Source organism: Grus americana, chromosome 8 (assembly GCF_028858705.1).
Source record: "Grus americana isolate bGruAme1 chromosome 8, bGruAme1.mat, whole genome shotgun sequence".
Lineage (NCBI taxonomy): Eukaryota > Metazoa > Chordata > Aves > Gruiformes > Gruidae > Grus > Grus americana.
The window spans coordinates 4,097,049-4,121,389 of record NC_072859.1 but is presented as its reverse complement, the minus strand read 5'-3'; the positions used below and the strand labels follow the sequence as shown (position 1 = coordinate 4,121,389).

Genomic DNA, 24,341 nt, shown 5'->3' with positions numbered 1-24,341 from the left:
CTGCCCCGTCAAAAACCCCCGCGGCCCAGGGTGACACCGGGTCGCTCGGCCCCTCCAGCCGGGGAGCGCAGGCGGGCTGGCGTGAGGCGGTGGCCGGGAAGGCGACCCCAGCACTGGCCGCCGCCTGAGGGGGTAACGCCGCGGCGGCTCCTCGCAGCCCGGCGGGAAGGGTCGGAGCGGGGCCCGCGGCGGGCAGGGGACGCCGTCACCGCGCAGGCCCCGGCCCCCCCGCCCAGGGCGGCCGTTGGTCGCCGCCCGGTCCCTCAGCCGGGAGCAGCGAGGGAGGGAGTGGCCCCGCGGCCCCCGCAACCCCCAGGCGGGCCGGCGGCGGGAAGGGCGGGCGGTGCGCGGGGGCTCCTCCTCCGCGGCCTCTCCCCGCCGTGACGGCCGGGCGCGCCCCCCGCTCCGCACCGCCCCTTCCCCGCCTCGGCCCGCCCCGACTCCCCAGAGAGGCCGCTCCGCGCCCGGCTGCCGCCGCCGTTGCTGCTGCTGCTGCCGCCGCCGCCGCTGCCGTGCTCGCACAGTTAGTTGGAGCCGCCTGGTCCCCCGCGCTTTCCCGTCCTCTCCAGCCCGGGCCCGAGCCGCGCCCGGCGCCTGCCGGCGGCTCTCCGCGGCGGGGGTGCCGCTCCGAGGCGGCGGCTGCTGAGGTGAGCGGCCCCCGGGTGCCGGCGGGGGCGGGCGGCGGGGTGTGGGGGGGAAGGCAGCCGCGGGCGGGGGGCCCGGGGGACGCCGCTTCCCCCGCGGAGGCCCGGGCGTGGGGCGGCGGCGGGCGGGCTGGGGCCGGGCGGCGCCCCCACTCAGGGCCGGGGTCGGGGTCCGGGCCCCCCCCCTTCCCCCCTTTCCGTGGGGCCGTGCCCACCGCCGCCGCGTCCTCCGGCCGCTGCGCAGCCTTTTTATTCCCTTATTTCTCCGTATCCAGACCCCCCCCTCCCGCCTCTGCTGGGCGATGTTTTATTCATGACCCCGCCGGGCTTTGTACGGGAGCGGGCGCCTTCCTCCGCAGTTCACCAAGTGCTGCCAGACCCCGGGGCTGGGGGGCTGAGGGGGGTGGTGGTGGTGGTGGTGTCGGGTTGGAGGCGAAATGGCTGCAGGGCGGGCAAGGTTTTCCCATCCGGGCCGGCAACCCGGGGCTTGAACGGCATCTGTTGGCTTTGGGGGGGCTGGCGTTGCGGCGGCTTAAAAGTGGAGTAAAGAGGGGGGGGGGTGTCTCTTGCTGCATTTCCCTCCGCTCGCAGGAGGGACGTAGCTCGCTGCAGGTCTGCTGGCCTCATGGAGAAGAAACGAGTCACCGCGAAGCTTTCTGTGGCAGATTTGATATGTGTGTATATATATATATATCTTCTCTTTCAAGGGTTCAGCAGCAAGCGTATTGCAACACCAAATGCCTGTAAGTCAGGCGGCACTTACACCATCACCGAGTTAACTGTAGATGTCAGACTGTGCTTGCACTGATGTGATGTCAGATTCGTAATAACACGCAGAAATGGTGAATTCGGTGCTGGCTGAGCGTGATGGAGACGGCACAGACCCAGCTGGCATGGACAGACTCGGTGGAGCCTCTTTCTTTCCTGGTGCAGGGCCCGCTGTGTAGGTTGTCCCCCGGAGCCGGCAGATCACAGGGGCACTGGGATAATCGTTAGAGATTTGTGGGTACTACGGACTCGGAGGAGCAGGTACCTTTCCCTTACAAAGGTATTGAGATAATGCGTTGGTTAGAGAGTCGTTTGCTGATGCCTGTCTTGTCTGTAACTTCTGCGATGAGGCTGCCGCCATGGGTGCCAGTCAAGAGAATGAATTTTGTTGCGTGCTGTAGAAAGCTGGCTGTGATCCATAGGCATTTTCGTATTAGCCCCCAATACTGCTGCTTGATTTCTCATGAGCTGATCAGGGACTGGTGAACCGAGACATGCCGAAAAGTGTTCCTCATCCTACTCAATTTCCCGTTGGCCTGCCTTCTCCGTGCCCTGGTTGGTTGGATTTCAATGGAAAAATTGTGCTCCTGAGTCTGGTCACAGAAATCCGTGTGTTTTAGTTTTGCCGTTCTAGTGTGCTGTTTGATAATGGCCGTAAGGATACATGTTTCTGAAGATCTCTCGCGTATGGGGGCTGGAGGGATTTGCCCTTTGGTACCAGTGGAGTGCACCGATACTGCTTGATGTGATTTAACCTTCTATTACCTTAAATGTTGCATAATGAGGCAGCTTGATTTGTTTAAGACTTTGCAATGATGTAATAATAATTATAAATCTTCTCATTGTCTGAAGAGTCTTTAAATACTACTCTGTCTCGGGAGGTTCTTCATGTGTGTTTATTTCCAAGAGGCACAGGCATGGATGAGCAGCGTTTGATATTAATCATGTTCATTTTGGGGCGGGAGGGCAGGAGCAGTTTGGCACTAGTGCTTTAAGTTGTAATTTATGGGTGTGACGTCATGTGGTAGATAAGCTTTTATAGGCTCTGCCATGTAAATTATGGCCTTTGTTTATATACGTGCAATTACTTGTTTTGAAAATCCACACCATATAGTTTGCTTAATAGCCTGCGCTGGAGCTGTGAATAAGATCTAGCAGAATGCGCTTTAATTGCGCAATGTTGTTCAGCGGTTGAAAGCATTTCGCTTTCCCTTGTGCTCTCAGCCCGCACCAGGTGTGAAGTTATTACGCCGCATCTGCACGCTGCAATATGTCTTGGACGGTAGTCGGCTGTGAAAGCAGTGGCCAGGTGCTTTTATTTTCTTCTTTCTCCATTATCTGTTTCACTTTGTTTTTCAAAAGAAGCGGGGTGCTGAAATGAGTCGTTTCAACTAATCTGTGCTGGAGAGAGCAGCTTGGTTATTTAAGGCTGCTGTACTTCGTTACGCAATCAGATTAACAAAGGTTGAAATGATCATTCAGCTTTGGGTAAACAAATGATATATGTAACAATGTGGATTAGGGCGACTGTTTACATCGGAGAGAAGTGCTGCAGTTAACACATTGCAAATATTGGACCAAAACACAATGAGCAGACGCGGTAACGTAGTAAATAAATTTTTGGTAAACTTCTTGGGATTATGATGCACTTACTATTGATTGTCTGTACTCCAAGAGCTTCTGCGGTGCCTTAGGTGCTGCCCGCACGCATGGGCAAACTTACTTTCAGCTTCATTTAATTGACAAGCAAAGGCCTCGGCAAACGGCTTTGTGCACAGCCCGATCGCGCCCGGGGTGCCGTCCAGGCTCTGTGCTAATTGCAGCGCGGGAGTTGTGTCTAGGAAGATGACCAACGTCCAATTGGAAGCTTTTTAAATAAAATAAATTTAAAAAAAATAATTCCAGACACGTTCGCTGAAGCTGGCAGCCCCTTAACCAGTCCATTATCAGTTGACTATTTCTTCTTGTTGTCGTGGAAGCAGCTTTGCTGCAGGAGAGATTTTTAGGGCTTGTCTCCCTGAATCTGCTCAGAGAGGAGGCGATGACGTGCGTGCTGCACGGCGAAGGTCGGCGCAGGAGTAGTCAGCCTGGGCATCGCTGGTGTATCGCAGGTGAGACTCTGCCGGGAGAGACGAGAGCAGATAAGAAAGGGGGAGGTGGAAGCCTGAGATGTAGGAGAAGTAGCTGGAGGAGAGGGAGGTGTTTATCGGTGTTATGGCAGGGACCTCGCCGCATCTGTGCGTGCGGTCCATCGCTCGGACCCCCGTCTGCGGTTGCAGCATGGTGATCTTGTGTGGGCCCTGGTGCTGGACAGGTGGACCTCGCTCTAAAAATATGGTAGTGTGAAATACGCCCGCTGTTATTACAGCGTGCAATGGCGTCAAGCGTTTGGGGGAAAGGAGGAATAACTCACTCCTGGCAGTCAGTTTTCTGGAGGCCTTCGTGTTGGCGTGGAGCCTGAGCCCTTCCATCCTGCCTCTCGTTCGGGGAAAGGTAAGGTGCCCTCGAGGATGCTGCTCTTCCGTCCGTCAGCAGAAGGTGATGGAACAACACTACGTATTGGATACACATGCAAAAAATACTCTGGAAAGGGTTTTTTTAATATTATTGTTACTTATTTCCTTGCTGCCTGTGGTTAATTCTATATAAGCAGGCATCTAATTGCAAAGGGATTTCACGGGCGCTTGCAAATATATATCATTATGCTACTGGCCTATCTCTGTGCTGTGTAACATATTTGTGACCAAATATGCAGAAGCACATTTTGAGTATACTGGGATCTAAAGAGGTACTTTTGGGAATAGGTAATGTGTTCAGGCCGTTTTATTGTAGGATGTTCAGAGAGGAGGTGGTGTGGAATGTGATACACAGTAATTTTGAGATTATTTCTTTTACTGGTGACTAGTCTGCCTCAGCTCCGATTTATTAACAGGGTGGTATCTTGTTGTCTTCAGTTTTGTGGACTGAATCAGAGCAGTTATTCTTGGTCAGCCTAGAGATCTGTCTAGCTCGGTATCTTTTCTGATGAAGCCACTTACAGGTGCATAGGGAAACTGTAACTACAGAGTTCTCCTCCTGGTAAGCCCTTCCAGCAGTCATCGCTCTAGGCAATCTTTGGGCTGGCAGTTCCACTGAGGCTGTTGTGTTTAATAGCTGCTGATGGGTTGACTTCTCTGAAAAATGTCTAATTCAGTTTGAAAAACTTGATGGCATTAGCATTCACAACATGCTGTGTTAGTGAACTTCTGGTAATTGTGCACTCTGAAAGGATTTCATTTTGTTTTACGACTTGTCATTTGAAGTGCCTGCCCTGTGATTTTATCTGAATTCTGGAAGAATATCTTCCTTTCTAGATGTTTGCACAGAAAAGTACTATGTATGGGGATGTTAACAGGTCTTAGGATGTATATAAAGATAACTGCTATATGTTTGCAGTAAGGTACGCTCCCAGCCCCATTTACAGTCACATTTCATAGATACGTACCGTTACATCTGTCGTATTTAGGTGACTGCATGCAAAAAAATCTTCAAATACAAGAAGTGATGCGATCTCTGCAGCTATCCGTCCTGTACACGGATTGCAGTAAGTCTTGATTCAGAATGACTCGGACTGCAAAAGAGTTGCTGTATGCCAAGGAGTGACTTCAGCAGTGTTGTTTGAAGTTCTTGCCAAAGTAAATCTTTGCAAGGTATCTGGTGCAGCGTTTTAGGGGATGCGGAAGGATGCGGGGAACAGAATTAAAAGAATGTTTTAAAGAACTTAAAGTTGAGAAATACAGATTCAAATAAGTGCAGCATCATGCAGTAAAAACAGTGACTCGGTCCCTGAATTTGTCTTTAGGTTAGCTTTCAACACGCCATCCTGGACCCTTTCAGGAATAGGTGGGCGTTAAAAAGTTGTGTTTTAAATTCCACTTTTCCTTTGTGTGGCGGGGAAGCAAGATCTTGTGACTGTGAATTGATATACAGCATTTGCTTTTGTACTGGTGTCTGAGTTTGTCTGGGTTACAGGGGCCATCTGGGTCACAGAGTTGTTTGTACTAGACTTTGGTACTGGTGGTAATGGCAGTTATGTTCCATGTATGAAAAGGAGCCCTCCAAAGGTTGGTAATTTATTTATTATTGTGGCAGCTTCTGAAATCCTATTGATAAAAATGGGTAAAATTTTCATGGTTTTAAAGGAGACAGAAAATCTTCATCTTGTCATTTCTACTGTTATTCCACCCTTAAGCCTGTAAAACTTATGATTAAAGTGGGTGGAATTTCAGCTTACTGGTTTACGGGTGGGATAATAGTAGAGAGTGACCAGACAAACATTTTCTGTTTGTTTTAAAAATAGAGACACTTACATAATGGTGCTATACACAACAACAGTACATGCATATGGATAAGATCTCTGCAACAGAGAATTAATCCAGCATGTCTGCTGTCGCTTGCTTCAAAGGAAGGTGATTCTAGAGTGATTTAACTGGTCCAGTCCTGAACAGCCTTTAGACAGGGCTCTGGATTAGAGGTTTGGAGAAATAGATTTGTAAACCATTTTGAGCTCTTAATTTATTATCCGAATCGGGGAAACCCATTCTTTCTCTTTTGTGGAACACTATCTGTGTTTTGAGTTATTTGCAGAGATTCATCTCTTAGTGTGTGGCGTGTGCTTAGTAAAACTGAGGCCCCATTTTTGAGTGTGGAGTGCTATTGCTAGTTAAAAAAAAAAAAACAAAACCCAAAAACAAAACAAAAAACCCCCCCAAACCCAGTGAACAAGTCTGAAAGCATCAGGATCACATCAGGGTCTTTCCTCTTACTATGGAAGTGGCCTCACTTTGTTTTCCTTCTGTATCTCTAACAGAAAGCAACAGACTTTCTCCATCAAATTTGGAAAAAGATAAAAAGCAAGTTCACTTGAAATACGTATTTAATAGGAAAAAATTTTCTGGGATCTATATCTACAGGTGGGCATTTACCCAAGAGGGTGTGTTGGGCGTTGAGGCCATAGTGATGTTGTTGCTAACCAAAATTCTAGCCCTGAATGTACCTATAAATACCGTAGCCTACCCCTTTGACTCAGGGAAATGATACATAGCTGGAATCATTTCATACATCGGGACATAAAAGGACCTTGGTGAACTTGTGCTTTTATAATAAACAAGGAGAAGTTTACCCAAGTTGCCCAATAGAGGAGTTTATCCGCACAAAGACAGCTCTCTGTTCGGTGAGAGGGAGGCATGCACCTTTTAGACTTTTCTCCTTAGGATTTTTATCTCATCCCATCCCAAGTTTTTATTAATAAAAGCAAAACAACTTTAATGTGGTTATGCATGTTTGACAGACAGACCTCTGCGTTTTAGACTCGTGGCTAATTAGATTTGTGGAGCCTCTGCAATTCAGGATATTGGGCAGGGAGATTTGTTCCTTCCTCTGCATCTTCCTGCTGAAACAAATTCCTCCCCTTCCTTACGGTGGCAGAGGCATTTTCTGTGAACTTTGCAGGTTTCTAGAGGACGTGCTGATATTGGTGTGCCATTCCTAGGGAAACTGGCTTATTGAAATTTGCCTTTCTAATTGGGGAATTAATTTTAAATTGCTATTCAGTGAAGTTTTGAATGCGGGATATTTGCACGTCTCCACTAGAAAGTAGTCTGAGGAAAGAATCAGCCGGTAAAACAAACGCTGTTTTTTTTAAGGGCTAGTAACGGGCCGTAAGCCCATTTCAGCTTTAACTTTGAGGGATGACTAAGATGTTTCTCTCTTCTGGCAGTACCCAGTTTGGATCCTGCTGCTTAATTTTGTCTATAGGCCTGCTCATCTCAGCTGCATCTTAAAGGGAACGCGGCCGATGTGCAATAAACGTACCGACAAAGCGTGCAGGAGTTTGGTCTTTTGTTGCAGATGGATTTACAGAGCACTCCGTCACTAGGAAGCCGCCTTCAGCAGGAGGGTGTTCTCTGAAGTGGGATGTTTAAAGCTGCGGTTTGGGCTGCGGATGCTGGTCAGCCATGTGATGCTGAAGGACAGGGTACTGTTCCTTTTCTTCCAGTGCAGTTGAGCTTGTTACGTACGCACAGTAGCTGTGGTCTGGTGGGTGCCCAGAGGCTCAGCTTTCTCTTCTCAGCCCTTATTTTTGCAGGAATCTGAAGCAGCAGCACCGAAGCGGCTGAATAAGCTGGACTGAATCCAGGGGAACAAACCTGGCCGCTCTCCCCTTCATCCACCGCAGAAATGCATAGAGGAGAAACTCGTATGAGTACTTTAGGGACTTGTTTTATTAGCGAGTGAAAGAAAAGGCAACCAGGGTTTTGTATTTTCTCTTATTTTTACCGCTCAAAGTTCTCATGGACACAGTTGTTTTTTCTTATGATTTATACTTTTAAATTACTACCTAGATTTCAGGTGTGGGAGCCTATTATTAAAAAGTGCCTGGCCAGTAGTACTGAAATGAAAATCACAGCCTCCCAGTGAACGAGCTTCTGAGATAATTTCTGTTGTTTTTCCTCTGTTTAAAGAAGAAAAACAAGAGGAAGCTATATCTGTTCTGCTTTGGTCATGTCAGATAAGGTATATCTTTGAGATTAAAAAATCTTGATGCTTCTGGGAGGAGGGGAGCGCTTCTTCCTTTTGTCTCAAACATTGCAGCAGAGGATACTAATTAACCACCGAACAAATTGGGTTTGGGGGAGTTTGCCTTTGCTATCGCAGGGAAAATATTTTGTTTGGATGAGCTGCGCGAATTACACCCGCAGGCGTTCGTATAGAGATAAATCAGCCCCTGGCTGCCCCAAAATCTTCCTGTTTCAGTCTGCAGAAATATGCCAGGAAAGCTTTTGAAATGGCAACAGCCAGTCTGCATGTTCTGGAGCAGATTGTGTACCGGGGAGCGCGGCACAGCCCTGAGCAAAGACGTCAGCAGCGAGGAGTGACTGTCATCCCCAACACAAGCAGACAGACTCCATCAGCCTGACGGACCGGCGAAGAGTGACGCAACGCTAATGGGCAGATGATGATAATTGTCAGCTCAGAATATAGGGTTTGTTTGTTGTTCTTCCCCAACGACAGGAGCTGACTCTGAGGTGGATTTTCCTATAACTAGCGTTCTGCATCCTTGACGTTTTGGCACAAGCGAGACTATTTCCTAAAAAAAAAAAAAAATTAAAAAAAAGAGGCCTCAGGCTTAGTAACAGCGTTTAGGAGAATAACAAATGCTCAGCCTTGTGAAGCTACGTTTAGTTGTACATTTATTCAGGGATTTTTACAAGCATAATGGGAAATTATGTACTTGACTCTTCACTGAGTTGCAGTGGGATTCAGGGGACCTAATTTCCCTAAGACTATGAAAATCCCAGGCTTCGTGATGTAATTTTTTGTTCGCCTTTACACTTCTGTGCTAGTGTCTGAGCCTTTTTTCATCCACAGCGAACACTTGGGTGCTGCTACAGAAATAGTTTTAAAGGCAATGATTTGAGAGGAAAAGAACTGGAGCTTCTTACATGTATGGGGGCTGGATGAAGTGGGATTCATTTACCATTAGGGCAGAAATTTGTGGGAGAAGCCCGGTCGAGTGACTGGCTGGAGAGAAGGGGGGGTTCATGAAGTCAAGGTCACTTCTTCAGCCGAACTGGATCAGGCTGACATCTTTGTGATGGGGGTTTTTGCCTGGCCTCTCCCACAGGCTCCGGGTAGCTGTCACGTACTTCCCCCGCAGTTGCTCGGCATTCTGTGAGCTCGTGCCTTGAAAAGAGAGACTCAAAGTGAACAGCTTTCCAGAAGGTCATTAGAAATTTAATACTACAATTTAACGAGGCTCGTGAGTTACCTGTAACACAAATAACAGTGCTGACGACTGCTTTTCAATTATTAATTTTTGTACAGCGTGTTGTTGGCCATTAAGATGGGTTGTCTATGCAAAGTAGTTCCATAAAATGCAAATTATTAGCTTCTATGTGGGTCAGAAAACATCGCATACTTGGTGTAACTCTTGTAGTTAAATAGACTCCTTTGTTAAGCAAATAATTTAAGCACTGGTTACTCTTAGCAGTGTCAAAAACATACATGAATTCTTGCTGAGTGTAAATAAAGCATTTCAGCTTTGAATGATGACTGCAGGATTTGGCTTCAAAGCTATTTTTGGGCCACAGGCACAGCCCAAAGCCAGGGGGACGTACGTGGCTCCGCTCCTGGAATGGCGTCAGGATGGAGGATGACTCAGTCACCCCTGCAACTTCCTCGTTGCTCCAGAAAGGTAGTGATTTATTGCAGGTCTGTGTCAGCAGTAAATAGCCATCCACCCGGCGCTGATTCAGCCGCTCCGAAAGCGGTAGTTACGGATGCGCGCCCCGGCTTCGCCTGCTGGGTCCCTCCCAGCTCCCTTCCCAGCCGTCAGCCGCGGAGGGTGTAAACAAACACGTAGCCTTTCCTCCCCCAGCCGGGCGGCTCGTGTGAGGCTGCGAGCAGAGATCCCGTTCTTGCGGATAGACGCGCGCTACACGCCAGCGTCGAGATTTGGATGGCGTTCCTGTTGAGTCAGGGAAGTTTGGCTGCGCAAAGCCTGCGGGGGTTTGGTCTTCTGAGGGCGCCGAGGTTGAAGCAATAGCAAATGTGGCAGAATCAGCACATAGTGCTGTTTGCTGCCAGGTGAAAAATTGGTTCAAACCCTTCCAGGCCCTGCCCTGGCCTTTCTTTGTACGCAGAACAGGTTGGGCAGCGGCGTGGGACCAGAGGAGACTACAGAGAAGAAGGTGGAGTTCACCAAGAATGTTCATTAAGCGTGACGGGTCGAGGACTCTCGTTTTTCTGGGGTTTATGTTGGCCTGCAGTAAACGAGGAATTTCTTTGCTCCTGGTAGGATAAATGAGAGTAAGGCAAGTAGTTGTGCTGCTGGCTTTCCCCTCCTGCCTGCCTTCCAAAAGATACCCCAAGGTGCAAAACCCGCCAGTCTGAATGCCTGATTTTGAAATAAAGCACTCGATTTCAGATCTGTGAATGATGCTAGCGACGTTAAAGGATTGCGATGGAGAACAGCATCCTAATGGCAATACCTCCTCCCATCTCTTCCACCCCGCTTTCCCAAGAGCTTCTGCTATCCTGGGGAAGCACGTGAGGAACCCGCTTGCTGTTCCTTGCCGTCACAGCCCTTTTCTTTTTAGTGGAAGGCAAATACCAGGATAATTGTTGCGTTCCTGTATTTTTTTTGCCTTAAGCCAAATGCAGAAGAAACAACTCTCTTTTCTGGGGCATTTTTGCATCAGCATATGCTTTGAAAAGGCACATAACAGGCTGTTGTTGGCCATAATCAGTGTCAGGCACTTCCCAGACGTGGTCCCTCTCGCGAGCAGGAGGTAAGTTTTAATGTGGTCCTTGTGAGAGGCAGAGGTGGGACAGAAGATCCCAGGTGAATTAACTATGCCAAGGAAACTATCCCCAAAAAATCTGCTGTGGATTTTCTGAGCGTGTGAGATCAGCCCTGCTTTTGATCTTGGTTATGACTGAATATCCTCAGGAATAAAAGCCACAGGTCAGAATGGAGGTGGCCCTGGATTCTTGGCGTTGCTTTGATGGTTGTTACCTGGTGAATCGCACTGTCCTGTTTGCTGATGGACTCGCTTAATGAGTCTCTGTGCTCTTCCAGGCGTTCCATTTCCCATTCCTCTCTTCCCTGCCTACAATCTTCCATTCTTTACCTGCTGCCCACTCCTGTAGCATCTCATGAATGTGTCTGGAATGCGTTTGGTATTGAAATGGTTTTATTGCTTTGAAAATGCTGAGAGTGGTTGGGTGTACAAAAAAAAAAAAATACCCAAAAGGTAGTGTGTGAGCTCCACAGTCGTCTGCTTCTGTACCTGTAAAGTCAAACTCTGTGAGTTAGGCTCGGTATCTGTAAAGCCTCTTTGAAGTGTGAGCTGAGCTGAGGTGCTGTCTGTGGGAATGCTGATCTGGTCTCAGCGTCGAGGGGAAAAAACCAGTGTTGGAGGAGAAGCAGGGATCTTTCCATATCGTCAGACCGCACGACTGGTTTTGTATCTTGATTTGAATGTCAAAGAAGAGATGGAAAACAGAGGATGGGAGTGACTTTCGCCCTTAAGGTAACATATGCCTCTTGGTGCTAGGGGTTGTGAGCTGGATTACCAGTCTCTAGTTAATTTTTTCTCCCTGGTCATTAGCCAGCACGGCTGGTAGGCTCAATCGTTCGGTTAGTCACCAGAGGTACTTTAGGACAAAGTTTAAAATTGATGGAAATCGCAGTGATCTAAGGCGCTGTGTTTGTTGTACTTACCTGGAAATTTAGGAGTAGACCCTTGGTGCTGTGTGCAGCTGCCTTTAGCAGTGCCCCTGGTTTTCATCCCGTTTGCTGCTTTGTTACAGATCTATACTGGAAAGGCTGGGATGAAGCGAGTGCCCGCAAGGAAAGTTTTAGGGAATATTAGAAAGAAGTATAAGGGAGAACAAGGATGCACCAGAAAATCAACTTCAAAGCATGTGGTAAGGAGGGGAAAATATATATGCTTGCAGATATTGCTGCAATATCAGAAAGATGTTATGGCGTAGTGAATGTCGCACCACGTGGGAGCTGGGAGACCACAGCTCTTTTTCCCGAGAGGCTGTGGAGCTGCTGCGACTGGAGTTGCTTGTTCACGATCTTTGCAGCTGCGACGGCATTGTTGTGGCATGCAGCGTGGTGGGACTCTGATCTTGTTCTGTGCCTTGTTATCAGGAAAATAGAAACAGGTCCCTTTTCTCAGCTTTGAAATGTTTTTTGTTCTTTTTTTTCTTCTTGGTAGAGTGAAATCTGGATTATTTTTCTAAATCCCTTGATCAACCTGAACCTCAGTAGCTTCATTCTGTTCTCATAACAGGTCTGCCCCCCCCGCCCCCCAAAAAAATACTGTTTTAAGTTCCTAGTTATAAAGATGAGTATTTCCTATTGCTGTCTAAAACAAGTACTAATGCTCCCAGTTCAATCCTGGGGCTGGGGTGTCCGTTGCTGTTTCCTGATGGCTTTTGTAGCTGTTTTCTCCCTGTTTTTGCAGGGCGAGCACCGTGCTGATTGATTGCAGGTTTATATTGCTAATAACTATAAACAAGCAATTCTGACTCATTGGTCATGGAAGATAGAAGTACAATCAAATATTGTGGCTATGTTAATTTGTTTACATACAGCGAAATGATGTAAATATCGGTGCAGATTAGGTTTAGTCCCTGTGTGCTCTTGCGTTCAATACCCTGGGGCCAAAGCTGGGTACTGCTGAAGTCACGGAGAATTTTGCTGTTGAGCTTAGTGAGTCTAGGATTTACCTTCTGAATGTTTAGAGGCACAGTGGGGTTTTTTAATACCATTAAATGCTGCGGAAGAAGGATTCTTGGTAACTTTATCATTAAAGCCATAATCACAGACTTCTGAGAGGACAAAGCAAGCTGCAAACACATCTTTCTGACTTTGTGATTGCACTCTGTAGAAGGTGTACAGCTCCCCTGCCCATCTGGCCTTTGGTTGTCCCCCAGCCTCAACTCCCCGCCACCACCCGTCCCTTCCTGCAGCCCCTGCCTACCTCATACAGGCTGGAGCCTGTGGGCACCTTGGGTTTAGCGTGGACTGAAAATTAATACTGAAAAAGAAGTTCAGAGTGATGGTTGGCCACCGTGATGCCCAGCAAAGGAGGTATAGCATGGGCTCTCTCTCAGCACTGCTGTGCAGGTGAGGTTTGTCTAAATCTTTTCATTTTGGGGTAGGAGCAGAGCCTGGACCTGATGTTTCTGGGTCATTGCCATCAAGAGCTGGTATCAGTCAGCAGAGAAATGGTACGGAGAGCAGGAATAGTATGTCTGTTCATAAATGTATTAAACAAGGAGGTGGCAAGGTAGAGGGCTGGAGATGAAATGTGAAGAGCTAAACAGCTGAGGGCACGAGGCTGGAAACGTGAGCAGGAGAAAATGAGACACTGACTAACGAAACCAGAAGGCGCTTGCTGTTGAAAAGGAAATTGTGTAAGGTCACATGCATGCTTTGCATTACTGTCTCAAGGTGTGTGGTCAAGGGGGCAGAAATGATCAAATGCTTCCTCCTCCTGTTCTTCATATGGTTTGCATTAGGAATAAACGCTTTCCGAGTGAGGGGCTCGGAGCCAGAGCAGTTCGCTGTGGGCTGCAATGCAGGATGCTGGGCTTCGTGCTCCTTTTCCTTTTAGAGGTGGCAAGGCAAGAAACGAGCCTGTCAAAACAAGGAGGGTAGAGCCCGCTCTCCGGCAGCGGGCTGTAACCTGGGGTGGTGGTGCTGTGTCCTGAAGCTGGGTCTCGGGCTGGTCACCCCACCGTGCCAGGGACACCCCAGGTTCTTGTGGGAGACACCTGGCTCTTTGCGCACCCTTCTCTGTTAATGGGTGAGATGTAGTTGGGGTGGATTCAGCCAGGAGATTCGCCAGTTGAATCCTGCAGAGCAATATCACGAACTATGGGCAAGGGAGAAGAGGAAGGAAAGAGTTTGGTCTCCAGTTAGGGTTTTTCTACAACTCTGAAACATTAAAGATCAGTCAAAAAGGTCATAAATATTCCAGTTGTGAGCTGCAATGATATTGCTTAATGCACTTTACTGATTGTTCCTGCTGTCTTTTCCAGGTGGAAATGTTAATATTCCACTTAGAAGCAGTATTTCTTCTAATCTCTGGCTGCACCCGTTGTTTGTTCCCCAGACCTTCTCTCTTTCTGCCCCAAACCACTTGGATAACTGGTGTTAGGGCAAAATAATCATCACCTGTGTTAGTTCCTGATTCTCAGCAGTGCTGATTTGTACTCTGGTATTGGAAATTTCAAGGCAGACAAATAGACAAGTGTGCAAAAGGCAAAGCAACAGCAACAAGAAAAAAAGAAGTTGTATTTGATTAAAATCCATTTCACCGTGATACCTTAACTGTAGCTAATCGAGAGTATGTCTGTGGAGAACTAAGGGTAAGAAATGAAGTTTTATGGATGAGTCTTCACTTGTTGAACCTGGGACGGGGCTTGTTGGCAGCAATCATAGGCTCATCGTGGCACCGACGTGCTGTTGGGAAAGGGAGCAGTGGCTGGCCCTGCAAACACTGGCCATGGGAATACGTTGACTGTCATGATTTCGGTAGCTTTTACTGGTTAATGGTCCTGCTAACGTGTCTGCTTTGTAGGCTTGTTTGTGTTTCTGGTTTATGTCCACCACCTTTATTGTCTTGCGTTGCGCAGCAGACCTGCAAAACCCAAACCAGCATGAATTTCCGCGGAGTTTCATGTTGCCACTTGTGTTGGCACGCAGTGTATTTGACAGTATATTTGGCAGGACACCAAAGAACAGGAGCTATCTTGCAGGCCAGCAGATGTAATGGAGGTAAGGCTCTGTGCCTGCTGCCGTAGGAACTTGTATCCAAGACTGTCAAGTGCTTCAGTGCTGGTTTTGAGTGGGGAAGCGTGCGTGTAGTATCTGCAAAGTCCTAGGCAACGTAAAGTTGCGTCATGGGTCTCTTCTTTATTGGTTTAACATTTTAAAGAGTTTCTAAATATATAAAATGCTAAAAGTTTAAACTTTAAAAGCCTTGTTCCTTGCTTAACTTTACTTGTAACTCAAAATGATTTCTTTATTGTGGAGGATCCTCTTGCAAGCACTAACGCCATTTCCCATTTTGGTTTGCTTTCCTTAAATTTCCCCTCGCCACGTTACTAATTGTGTTATGTTGGTTGAAGGAAACTCCTGATGAGATGAGGTGTCGCTCTGCGAAGCACAGTTGTGACCCTGGGCAGGGAGGTTGGCTTCCCAATGCTCACAAGGTAGAGAGGCGCAACCAGGGGTGGGTGCGGAAGGAGGGAGTGATGCTGCACTGCCAGGAGAGCCTGGTAGGCAATCCTGTGCCATGATGATCGATCCATGTTGACTTGCTGTGTTGCATTTACTAAAACTTTAATTACACCTTGAATCAAAGAGAAAAAAGTTGTCCCTGTGCTTGGGTTGGGGTAGGAGAGAGCATTACGTGGTGGTTTCACTGTGTACTTGATCTGTGCTCCTCCACCCTTTCCTTTTGGTTTCTGTTGGGTGCAGGATGAAGTGGCCCTTTAGTCCGACCTGATGGAGTCAGTGAGAATAATTCTGTGTTGTCAGCTCATCTTTAAAGTCTTGTGTGGGCTTGTGGGGTGTGCCTAGAATGGCTTGGGGGACCGGGAGGTTCCACTGCAGGCTTCCTGGAGGAGGAATTGCTCCTTTATTTGTTTCTGTACAGCCCCCGCTGAGCTTATTGGATAACAACAGTTCTGGAAAGCAGAATATAACAAAAGTTTGCTGTCAAATTATTTAAAAAAAAAAAAAAAAAAAGCCTATTTCTGCCACGCATATGGCTGGAAAGGTGGAGCCTTCTTTTGCCTGTGCTGTGCTACTTGTCCTTTGGTTTCCTGTACGTGAAATGGTATAAAAACGCAAACCACCTTTACGCAGCACGTGGGGATGAAAGAGTAAAAGCTCAATGAAACTGCCGAGTATTGCCCCCGTTCATAAAAAAGAGCAACTGTTCTGTGGGGTTGCAGGGGGGGTTGTCTATTCATTTCTTTTCCAGTATTTTCTCGTCTTCCCCTCAGATGAGTGCTAAAAGAAGTGCTGGTATGTTTGCAGTCTCCGAGGAATGATGGATTATCAATTAGACAGTCCCTTAACGGATGAAATAGTGAATTTTGAGCACTATGTGAGTGCACTTGCTCCTTGCATGTTGTTACTCGGTGACTGTGGTGTATGAATGCTTCCTAGTGGGAAAACTCGTTTTCCTGTTTATACACTTCATGATTTGTTTTGATAACAAACTTATTCTTAGACTCTTTAAGCCAGCAGAAAAATGAACTTACTTTTGAGAGTTGGTCACTTTTTTTTTTTTTTAAGGTTACAATTTGTTTCCCCCCAAAGTCTGCAGGTAATGCTTTCACCCATGTTTCCTCACCTTATGCACTGCAAATCAGAATACCATTTTTATTTTTCCCTCCAAATTTAACTTTTACAGTAAATTAGCGATGTATTCTGCTCTCCATCAGATTCCTCCCTTAGCTGAGGACAACATACAGTGCCAGAAGTGATTAGCCAGCAGCTCTTTCAGCATAAAGGGTTTGTAATGCCCAGCCAGCTGAAATGCCTGTGTTCTTTAAGGTGAGAGCACCACAGCCTGTGGCCGCGTGCCATCCTTCCGAGTCCCCTCCTCTGTTTTAATCACCACTAGACCTGACTGACATTTGCTTTCAGTTTATGAGACAAAAATATATGTGGGATTTGTGGATTTAGAGTCGTGCCTTTGTGCTGGGTATGCAGTTGAACAAGTGTGAGTCTAGCGCGTGGTTAGAGCTCTGCTGTTTCTTTTCTGTGCTTTTGTCTTTCAAACAAGTTCACATCAGCCTTTTTTTGTACGTGAATGCTTTGTAAGCTAAGTAGAATGCATTTTTATTAATTGCATGCGAATACAAGCAAAATACAGAACAAAAGGCAAATGCAAACGTATAAGAAAATACCTGTAAGAAAGGTTCTCCTTCTGTGAATTTGGTTTGAAGTGAGTTGAACGCATTAGTTATTTTTATGTGTGTGTGTGTATACATATATATTTTTTCATCACAGAAACTACCGGATATCACTTGGTAGCGATAGAAAATGGTATTTGACTGGATATCAGAGTCGGCGGTGGATGGCCATCTGCTGTGCACCACTTGGGTGCAGGTTTGTGGCCGCAGACGCCCATCTGCAGCTCCCACCCGTTTCTGCTGCTCACCCGTTACCACGGGACGGTGCAAAATCCTGTGGGGAAGATGACTTGCACGAAACATTGATTGCTGCGATACCCGTTTCACTCTTAACGCTACTTAGTCACGGTATGTGCTGACACGAAAGAAATGATAAACTCTGTGCAGATGCGAGAGCAGTAATAATATAAATGCGGGCGCTTCTGAAAAGTAACTCAAATCAAAGGCACGAGGTATACGTGATAACTGAAGGTGTTTTTTGCAACATTAATAATTGTGTTTACTGTAGCTTTTAAATAAGTAGCAGTAGGTATGAAGTTATGCTAGGGGAGATTGCAGTGCAGGCCAGCTGCCCAAATAAATACCGAGTGTCCCCTGATGTCCCTCAGGTTAGTGTTGGTGATGGCCGTGGCCACTACCTGCGATTCCAGGCTTGGTACCTTCTGCGTGTTCTGAGTTAATTAGCGATTTATGTGCAAATTGAGTCGGATCGCAGTGATTCTTGCGGTGTCTGTGCTTACGGAAGCGTGTACAGGTACATAAAGATTTTTGGAGCAGCAGGTGGGTATAGCGCAGATGGACCACGGCAGCACGAAGCGCCAGGCGTAGGTTTGGTTTCCACTGTCTCCTTTTGCTTTGCTGAGCGCACCGAAGACTTGCTCGCCCTTAACTTTCACTTCCCCCCGCCCCAGTTTTAAATGTGTTAATTGGCCTTTAGCCAAAAGATGTTGCTGCCAAACCCTTTGGAAGTGAAAGCCAATCTAAACGTTCAAGCCTTGTACGTATCCAAGCCCTTTGTCTGGGGTGATCTTCAGAAGCGTGAAGCAGCTACAGCAGCAAATCTGCTTGAGCATCTCCTGTGGTCTGGAGCTTTGGAAACCCGTCTTGGCTGTGTTTTCGGCGTCAGCAGTTGCCCCACTCACCGTGGCTTTCCTTTCTCCTTTGTCAGCTTTGGGAGGGAGCAAACTTGAAGCAGAAGGAGAAGATAAGTGGAGGCTGAAATGAATATTTAAGCGCTTATAGCTTTACTTCACTGACAAAATCGCCACTTGATTTCTGCGGGAGGAGCGTTTGCCAGAGCCTTGCCAAATACTCCAAAAAAGGAGCTGGAGAATGTTAAACACAAACCCCACAGCATTTGATGGGAGTTTATTCTCTTGTTGCAGTAGTGACTCATCTCCAGAATGATCCATCCCCTTCACTATGTGTGTGTGGGGGAGAAAAAAGCCCTGGCAAAGGTCTCAGAGCCACCTACAAAGTGCAATGTCCTGTTCAATTATTACTTAAAGCAACCGAGTATCTTAAGCCCTTAAGCAATTTTGAGAGTCGTGCTGGCAGAAGATGTTTGCAGTCAAATCTTGTTCACTGTTAAACATCCTGTATTTTTAAAAGAGTGTGGGACGAGAAAGAAATGGTAGATATGGACAGAGGAAGAAGTGGTAGGTATGATTTTCTTTTTCTGACTGGACAGGATTGTTGTTTTTGAAACCTCAGTGGCTGTTAGGACGTCACTTCTTCCTTTCTGTACATCACATCTCTGGCTAACTGACCTGAAAATTAAAGATCAGCATTTCAGCACGTTTGTTAAATGCTCCGCTTCCTGAGGCGACAGTTCAGAAAGCTGAGGGCTCCCGTCTCGATTTTCCTCCTGCCCCTACTCATCGTCCTCTGAAAGCAGCAAGGAGTACAAAAACAGGAAGGGGGAATGATAAAGTGTGGGAATAAAGCGAGGGCTGAGTTAGCAATGCCAGAAGGAAATGGCTTTCTGATGGCAGCCTTGCTTCTGGTGAAAAGTAAACAGGAGGTGAACCGACTTAAAATACTTCTGAAAATGGAGTTCTCCCTCTTGTCAAAGTTTTCTGTGACCTCTTTCTACGCTTTTTTAATGCCATAAAGTAGAAAGAATGCCCATTGTATTGACTGGATACTGGCACTAGTGTTATAGCAAACACCTACACAGTACATATGGACTAAATTATCTAAAGGGCTTGTTAGCATATCGTTTGCGTGCAAAAGACAGTGATGATGGTGATGGAGGCTTCTTAGAAATCGAGTGAAGGACTCAGGCTCCTGAGTGTTGTGCTTCTGCATGTGAAAGCTGCTGCTTTTTCCTTCAACCCTTTTTTTTTTTTTCCCCTGTAGCATTCCCCAGATATTGTGCAAATTGACGGAGTGATACGTACGTATTTTTTCATAATATTCCCCCATGGAATTGCTGGAAAAATAGAACTGTATTATTTGGAAAAATGTAACGTGGGATGTGAAAGCCTGTTACCGCTTTACTGCCTTTCCAGAGCCACAGAGCCTGTCCCAAGGGTCTGGGGGGACTCTCTGCATTCATCAGATGTTGAATGTGCGCCCTTTGTGTAGGTACGGGGTGGACAACACAGATGCACTTTTGACTCTTCCACGTGACGCTAACGTTTCCCTCTCCAACAGCAGCGTAATGCCGACACCGAGCGGTGTTTGGCTCTCCGTGTTCAAATGAGTCAACCCATAAATCAAGAGCACCACGGTTAATGAGCCCACCGTGAAGGTTTAGGGGGGAGGAGGGCGTCTTGCGCATGCTGAGAACAGTGTCTTGCTCAGGGATCTGAGGAAACCAAGACCGGGATACCGCTTAATTTTTTTGCTGTTTTCTCTTTTCACATTTCAACTGGGAAACGACCCCTAAGCACAGAACTCCAGAGCTTTTGGAAAAGGTTGTCTGGGTGAGAAGAAATGGTACTACGGCAGTTCCTTCCTAAAGGGAAATGCCATGCAGGGGTCCTGCTCCAGGCTGGCTCGCCACGAGTGTGGTAGTTTTACGTGCTCATCTCCAAGCAAGGAAGGGCTGAGTTATGGGATATGGGCACCTGTGTCTCTATGAGCCTTCAGAGCTCGTGATGGAGTAACGAGCGTGAGATCCCAAGGGTAGTACATGAGAAAGGGGGGGTATTTAACGAAAGACTTGGAAATAAAACCACTCAACGTACGTCTCTTCTGTCTTTTGATTTTGGTCTGGTCCCGTGCGGATGATTTCCTAAAGATCTGCACAGTGGTACAGGCAGGGCTTATTTTAGAAGCAGCATGGTAGAAATTAGGGTGAAGTGGTGTGTTCGATTGCAGTTTGACATGTATCAAAACGATATAATATGTCCTAAATAAGAAACGTTTTCTAACAAAAAGAAATGAACCATTGGGAATTGTGGTAAATGTATGGGAAGCTATGAAATTATTTATTAGGAACAGTGTATCCGCTGGGTTTGCAAAAAGAAGTTCTGTTTTTAGCAAGAGAAAGCTATGTTTACATGAAGATCAGCATGATTTAATGGTTACCAACCGATTACAAGGGAGCTTTATTAATAAAATAGCTGCCAGTAAAAACGGAGATGATCTGCGTTGCCTCACTGAGAATTTACATTACTTGGATTTAAATAAGCGTATCCTACTTTGTGCAGAAACCGTAACGATTTGTGCTGTGTCCTTATCATCAGCTGTAGAGAAAGTTGAGGAGATTGGAGGTAAATTCAGTATTTTCCTGTCGAGCCCCAGGTGTCCGTCTCTTGGTCAGGAGACTGAGACAGGGCCCTTTTCTTCTCAAATTGTGGCATGAAGAAGGCCTCCAAAGCCTGTCCTCTTCCCGCAGCGGCCAGTGGAACATGTGCTTTGGAAAAGGATTAGGTGGTTGTTGCTTTTTGCTTTCCTTTCTATTGTCATTGTTTTCTCCACAAAAAAATGTCTATTGTTTTTGAGCAAGTCTGTCTTTTCTCTGTCGTCATTTTTTTTGTTGTTGTTTTGAAGGACTTAAAATAGGGGAAAAAAAAGTATCTTAGCTTAGGAACGTTTAGTAAGCTGTCCGGCCAGTGCTTTTGTGAAGGTCATAGAGCATGTGAGATAGTGGTAGAGCAAAACCATCCACCAGTGAAAATGCTTGACCTACAGAACAAGTTGTTTCTGAGAAGAGTTGAGTAATGCTCGATTTGATTCTGTTTTGTTTTGCTCTGGTTTCTTGGCTTCCAAATCAGTGTTGAAAAATACCTGCCAACTGTAATTATTTTACTGGAAGCTTAATTCAAGGCCTAATTTTACTGGAAGCCCGAAGGAGGGGAGGAGACGAGAGCTGGAGAGTGGCATCTGAAGCTGAATGATGGCGATGTCAGACGTACTTAAGATAAACGAACTTGCTGTTAATAAAATAAACACATGATGCTGCTTTTGGCCCAACGCGGTGAACGGACTCCGCGGAAGACTCGTAGCATGTTGGCCGTTTCGCTGCTGGTCCTCAAGCCTTGGCTGGTGGTTTTGGTCATCTTTCACCAGAAGCTCTTGGCTTATGTGTAACTTTGAGCCCTCGAGCTGGTTGTGGTTGAAATGTTTGTGTTTTAAGTGCTTTGGCTGAAAAGAAAATCAGTACTCTGCTGATAAGGAGATTGAAAGTATTAAGTTGCTTTAAATACTAACTTTCCTTAGTGGGATACAGGTTTGCTGTTTCCCATTGGTAAAAACTCACTGTTGTCCCGGTGTTTCTCCGTCAGGGAACCTCCTGAAGCACTTCCAGCGTTTCCAGATGGGTCTGCTGACACCTTCGTTGTCCAAATTTTCCCTTAAGAAGGAGAGAAAGGAAGGGAGGGGGAATAGCAAAATTTTTGGAGTGGATCAACCCAAAGAGCAAGCTGTGCGGGGAAGCATTTACTTTCTTCCATGTTCTTGACTTCCTTTCCGCGGCTGGAGCATCACAGATGTGCATGCACAAAGAAGTATTTTGTTGTGAGACGGGTGAGTTATACCCGATGGCTTTGTGTCAAGCAAAAAACCCCAGTGATTTATCCTCATGCTCAAGAGGAGCGATTTGAGAGGAAGCATCTCTCCTTCTTACCATTTGAGTTGTTTCGACAGGATTCTAGTCATCCCCTGCAGTTCTCCTCCCTGCGTTCAGGGTGAGCTGCATTCATGTTGTGGGTCGCTTCACTGAAAGATCAAACCCATGTTTCAGACCCCCAAGTCACTTGGATAATTTCGTGAAGAGTTTTTGTGGCGTCTGTGCCTTCTGGTTTTGTTACCCATCACAAAAGCACGTGAGGAGTTTTAACTGCAGTACCAATGCTTGCAAAATGTTCCTGAAATGAGACGATAAAGGATTGATGCTTTGGATGTGCTTTGTGTGAAGTGTTTACAGAGCAGAAGGGTTGCGGCAGAGGCAGTTAACTGTCTTTTAATAGTTTAGACAAAAAATGTTTGGAAACAACGCAGTGGGAAACTTATTTTCATGTTGTTCTCAGGGGAAAAAAACCAACCACGCAGCGTGCGCTGGGCAGGACAGTGATGGTGCTGGGCACAACTCGGTTTTGTAGCTCCCCATGAGTGTGAAGAAGGATGAATAGGTTACGTGGGGAAAGGGACTCTCTACTCCTCACCTTCTTTTTTCTTCAGAGGGAAAAAAAAACCCCAAACCCATCATTTTTCTCAATTTACCTATTGAGAATAAACTTGAAAAGTATTTATAAACCACAGGGTTTATCTGATTTGTCTGGTTAGGCAAATCAGCAGAATCTGTTTGGGGAAGGAGCCAGAGAGGGTATTGCTGCCTTTCTTTTAAACTTCAGGTGGAATCTTAAAATTAGAGGTTGCTTCGAGTTCCCTCCAGCAGGTTTCCTATAATTTGATATTTACACACCAAAAGCCTGTCTAGACTCTTACCAGTTGTGTTTATTACATACAGTGTCAATCACTGCGTGTCTCTCCTTGTCAGTTTGTATATATAAGATTCATCCTGATCTGTCTGCATCTCCCTTTTCCCCACAAAACTCCCCCCAAAATGCATACCTCCTTTTCCACGTAAAACTGCTTGTGCCAGGAGCCCCGTGGTGTCTGAGGACCCCTCGTCGTCTGCGAGCACGGTAACGTTTTGCCGATGCTACAGACTTGCTGCGTAGACCTCAACCGACCGAATCTGCTTTTATAAAACCATCTTTCAAGCCGAGGGTGATTCATAGTGTCGAGGGGCTGAAGGCTGATCTATTTTAATCTGGAACCTGCTGCAATTATGTTTAGTTGTCTGTTTGCCCGTGTGTAAAATGGGAATTGTGGTACCCTCCATCTTCTGAGTGGAACCCTCCATCTTCTGAAAACCAGTCCTGATGCTTGCAGCGAGCAGGATTTTGTAAGGACTGGATGCTAGTAGTCGTAGTGTTTATCATTAAACCTTTTTTGAGTTTTCTGGTGGGTTCGACAGAAGTAAAACTAGTTTTAATAGGAATTGCAAATTGTCTGCTCTTTGACCTTGTGCTAGTTGTTTATCTTCTAATTTATACTTTAACGATAGGCTTTTTGGAGGACACTGCTCCTGCTCCGTGTTTACACAGTGTCCAGCACAGTGGGATTCTTTCCCGTGCTACTCCTACGTATTACAGATATTTAAGTAACAATGAAATTGCATGCATCTCTCCTCTCCTACACAAATGGCTTTAAACCGTTCAACTCCTCCTTTCACCTGTCTTATCTGAAACCCTGTGAATTGTGCCTAGAATTGTTTTGAGCTTGTTGGAGCTCTCTGCTGCCTGTTTGGTAACAAGAAGCACTGTTTACTTACATACTGGTAAATCCTCTGTATTAAACAGGAGCAGAAGCTGTTTTCTGTGCTCTGAGGACTTCAAGAAAACTTGAACAACAAACAATTTTCCCCTTTTTCTAAACGCTGAAATATTTACTTCTTGTCTTAATCTTGCAGAGACATCCTTCACAGAACATGCGTTTAAGAAAGAGGCGAATCCACAATCTGTAGACAAGGGATTAGAAAGTCAAATCCCAGTTTGGAAGGTAGATACATTTATTCTCTGCGTTCACACTTGTTTACAATAAATGCAGCATTTGGGGTTTGTCTATCCGTTGCTGCTTCTGGAAGTACTTTGCATATTTAATTAACGGTTTCACATTTGAATTATTCCCCAACAAATTCTTGCTTCCCGTTATTGGTTTCTTTTCTTCTGCTGTCATCTGAAACTCTTCCTTTCAAGTACAAGAATTAAGCAAACACTGGCGATCTTGTTTCTGCAGGCGTTTGTGAATGCGGCCTTCACAGCGTTAGAAAGGCTGAACGACCGCACACAGTTCTCAATCGCTTTCTTAATAATTGTATGGATGTCGGTCCTTCTGGGACTGAGGACTGCGAAACGCAGCCTGTTGTCCTGCGCATCTGCATAGAGGCTTGGAAAGGAGCGTGTTTAATTTCAGATA

General features: G+C 46.4%; 1 protein-coding gene across 2 annotated transcripts in view; it reads left to right on the top strand.

Annotated features, from left to right (window-relative positions):
* Positions 1-331: 331 nt before the first annotated feature.
* Positions 332-24,341, top strand: part of C8H1orf21 (chromosome 8 C1orf21 homolog) — a 118,467-nt gene continuing 94,457 nt past the window's right edge. The window contains exon 1 of one of the 2 annotated variants that reach the window (XM_054832963.1): positions 332-647. The gene's annotated coding sequence lies outside the window, so the exon portion shown is untranslated. Of the gene's footprint in view, positions 648-1,407; positions 1,674-24,341 lie in introns of those variants that run through there. The other variant, XM_054832964.1, reaches the window with a different exon arrangement.